Source organism: Trichosurus vulpecula, chromosome 6 (assembly GCF_011100635.1).
Source record: "Trichosurus vulpecula isolate mTriVul1 chromosome 6, mTriVul1.pri, whole genome shotgun sequence".
Taxonomy (NCBI): domain Eukaryota; kingdom Metazoa; phylum Chordata; class Mammalia; order Diprotodontia; family Phalangeridae; genus Trichosurus; species Trichosurus vulpecula.
The window spans coordinates 69,736,644-69,741,139 of NC_050578.1; positions in this window are offsets into that span (position 1 = coordinate 69,736,644).

Genomic DNA, 4,496 nt, shown 5'->3' on the forward strand with positions numbered 1-4,496 from the left:
TTTTTAAAAGAGGCCATTCTTCACCTCATTTTTATTATGCCTCAATCCCCAAATGGACTCTGCCTCAGTCAAAGTGAAACTTGTTAAAGGCCTTAGCTTGAAAAGGCCAAAGTCCTCCACTGCATCCTGGGCTGTCTCCAGTTGTCCTAATCTATATCTGGCTACTGGACCCAGATGACTCTGGAAGAGAAAGTGAGGCTGGTGACTTTGCACAGCCCTTCCTCACTTAAATCCAATTCACTCGCAGGTCATGGCATCACCTTCCTGATATCATGGTTCTCTTTTAAGAAGGACAAACAGTAGCAGCAGACAAAATGGAGAATCCACTTTTCCCCAGACTTGTCTAAGTAAAACGCAATGGGCCAGAATCCATTAATTCACCTAAACTAAACTTTTTTTGCCTTTTGAACAGATCTGAGTTATCCCTCTCATTATCAAACCTTCACTCCAAAGGCTGCCTGAATAACCTACAGGAGCTGATTTCTGAATGAGGAGGTAGAAAAGGGGAAAAACCTTAGTCTTAATTCAATAATTGGTGATTAATACCATTCCTCTCATATCCTTGACTCCTCACTCTCTTTTACCTCTCACAATATCCAATTTGTTGCTAAGATTTTTCAATTTTATCTTTTTTTTATTATTGTTCTTGTTGTTTTTTTATTATTGTTCTTGATTATTTCTAATTTCTCCTGAATACAGCTTTTTTTTTAAATGAAAAGTTTTATTTGTCAATACAAAAGTAAGGCACACAAAGCCCTCTCCCAGGACTCAAGAGGTGATGGTGGTCTAACTCTTCAATAGAGTTGGGGTCACTCTTTCCCTGTGTCTTTCTTTCTCTCTTCCTTGGTGGGATGTCCGGGCCCCAGAAGCCCAATGACTGTGTTGAAGATATTGATGGGAGTGGAGCCACCTGTATTTAGGGATGATTTCAGTCTAAACCCTGGAGCAGGTCAGGCTCAGGCAACGCAAGGTCCCAGAGAGGGCGGCAGCCAGATCCCAGGGTCTCTGCCATCTCCTTGAGCTTCCTAACCTTCACTGCTGCCATCTTCTCCACCTTGTTCAACTCCAGCTCTATTTGGGATGTGGGGTAGGTGAGCTCCTGATCCTGGGCTTTCTGCCCCGATCTGCTAACTCTGCTCATGTTGGTCTGATCAGCCACAGTCGGATACATTGAATCTTGACTCAAGCACAGTGATGTCATTTTGATCCTCTTCAAGAAGGAAGGAGAACAACCAACCAACCAACTCTGCCTCCATTTCTGTGGCCAAGGCCTCTACTCAACTTGGCCAGGGACTGGCCCCTTCTCCCCCACCCAGAGCAGCCTTGGCTGAGGATTCCAGTTCTGCCTTAGCACCCCAAGTACTCTCCACTCCAACTAGGAGCAGCTACTTTTGGGCTTCCTCAGCTTCTGCTTGGTCCAAGATCTGCCTCCTGCTCCAGGTTCTGAGCCTTGTGTTTGGCTGTAGCTTCTTGGGTACTGGTGGTGATTTCAATGGCCATCTGGACGCTTTGCTACGAGGCATCCCGGGTCTGCTGGTCCACAGATTCTTATATACCGTTATACTGATGGGGAAGCTGGAGCTGAGAGAGGCCGAGGACTTGCTAAGGTTACACAGCTGAGAAGTGGCCCATTCTCCAGCCCTCCATCCACTCTGCCGGCTGGCCAGCCCAGCCCACAGAATCAGGTGACCCAGGTTCCAATTTTTTTATCTTTGACGTTTACTAATCACATGACCTTGGGAAAGTCACTTCCCATCCTTAGGCCTCCTTTTTTCATTTCTAAATTGAGGGGGATGGGATTAAATGGCTATCTGTGTGACATTAGGCAAATTACTTCACATCCCTAGGTCTCAGAGTTTTCACTTGTAAAATTAAAAAGTTGGTCTAAAGAACCCCAAGGTTCCTTTTAACTTACTTAAATTCCTTTTAACTTACTCTTATATTCAGGGATTTGTTGAGCATGCTTTGCAAATCTTAAAGTGCTATATAAATGCTAGCTATTATTATAATTTATTAATAACATTGTGAAGATAAACAATTTTTAAAAGCTTAAGAACTTTGATCAATGCAAAAACCGACTGTACTTCCAGAGGATTCATGTTGAAACGTGTTACCCACCTCCTGACAGAGAGGTGATGGACCCACGGTGCAGACTGAGATGTTTTATTTACATGGCCAAGGACAGAATATGTTCTATTCAACTATGCATATTTGTTGCAAGGGTTTTGTTTTTCTTTCAAAAGAAAACAAATAGGGGGTGGGGGAGAAGGTGGGAGGGAGAGAATGTAGATTTTCATTCTTTGAAAAAAATAAAATTAAATAAACCACAGATTGCCTCAGCCCCTGTCTCCTTTTTCCCCCCCATGGGGGAATCATGTAACCCTGGGGGGAGTGATTTTTCTCCAACCCATGTCCACAGATGCCATGGGGTAGTCAGTGGAACTCTTTCGGCTTGATGAGCTTGAGCCTAGTCCCCTGGATGCCTCTAGTTTTCTTTCCTTGATTGAATGTGACTGAACCCTGATTTTGGAATAGACGTTGGAGGCAACCTTGTAGTGAGTTTAAGAGGTCAGGAGGTCCTGGGTCTCTCAATCCATGTACTTCAGGCAACATCTCTAGTGAACTTTGTGCATTCCTACACACCTGGATCAGAGGAAAGGAGAGGAGAGGAGGAGAAGAGAGGAGAGGAGAAGAGAAGAGGGAGAAGAGAAGAGGGGAGAGGAGGGGAGGGGAGGGGAGAAGAGAGGAGGGAAAGGGAGGGGAGGGAAAGGGAGAGAAAAGGAGGGGAGATGGCTAGGGATAGGGTGCAGGGAGCTAGCCTCCCTGGCCCCAGAAGCAGTTATAATTGTTAAACTTAACATCTCTGGGCTTCCGTAAAATCTGTAAAATTAAGGGGTTACCTTTGTCAACCCCTAATGCAATCAGATGATCTCTGAGGTTCCATCCAGCTTTAAATCTAGGAGGCTAGGACTCTTAAAAACCAAAACTCTTTTCCAAGGAGTTGTCCTTAATAAAAAGGCATGTCTGTCTAGTGCCAAACATTGCTCTATAAACACAAAACATTCTGCTGCCAAGAAGGAAGGGTGTGGTGACCACTTTTGGAAGATGAGTGTCACAGGACCACATCTTTCCTGGTCTGGCTTCAAACAGGTGCCTGACTAGAGCACTAATGTAAATCCCTGGAGCAGAACTGTCATTTGAGATATTTCCGAAATTCCTGGTTGAAAGTGTTTATTACATTTCAGCAAAGTGTCTGGACTTAGACACCAGACATAGAGTCGGGAAGATGTGAGTTCAAATTTTGCCTCAGACATTGACTAACTGTTTGACTCTGCGCTTCAGTAAACGAGAATAACCATAGTACCTGCCTCTCAGAGTTGTTGTGAGGATAACATGGGATAATATTTGTCATGTGCTCTTGCAAACCTTAAAGCTACATAAATGCTATTAATAATAATAATTATTATTATAGTTTAATGATATCAGTAATGTTAATTATTATTATTTCTTATGGATTCCCATGCCTCATTTGTCAAATCTGTCATTGTTTTCTCAAAACGGGATTTATTCTACAAAGGAGAAAAATTTCCTTTCATTATTGTGAGTAAAAAAATTTCCCCCTATTTTGTGAAATGGAATAATGTCCATTTTATTACGTGTTTAATACTGAATTACCACAGGTATCCAACCATTATTCTTAATTGCTCTCTTTCATAACATTCTGGAATCCAAGCTATAGAAAACCAAAAGACTATTTGGCCTATATTTCAAAATCTCAAGTATCTTGAAGTTAATGTTCATCTCCACTGTTTGTATCAGTCTTAGTTTTATCGGTATCTTGCTTTTACATTTTCTTTATTACTCTCTCTTCCTTTCCTGAGCTTGTAACAAAGATTAAAAAGAAAGAGAAAAAAAAACAGTTCAGAAAAACCAAGCGGCACAATCCCTGATGGCATATTAATATACATTGGTCTTCATTTTCCAAATGCTGGTGTTGCTGTTAGGTGTGGTTTTGGCATAGTTTCCCTTGTACTTCAAAAGTTAATTTTCCATACCAAAAAAAAAATATTAATAATTCACCCTGTTCTCTCTGGAACAGCTTTAGAAGTGGGCGGAATTTTGAACAGGAGGCTGTCCTACTTTTCCAGGAACGCAACTCAGTACAATGCTAACAGCATGACTAACTCATTCCATGACACAATTCTTCTTTTTACCACTTGCTCGTGTGGTGTTTCACTTATTTCTGAGAGGGAGAACTCAACGCAAACCTACATTTTGTTTTTCAACCTGTTTATGATTATTTTCATCATGCCATTTGTGAAGAAATCGATCAGCTCAAGATGACACTCTTAAGTGTTACAAGTACTAGCCAGTAGTTAACAGGAACATCATTCCATGATTGGCTATTGGGTTATTCATCCAGTAGGATGAACCTGTTCTGCCATCGGTCAAATCTGTTCATAAAACTTTGAAGTAAGACTCATGAGAAGATAAAG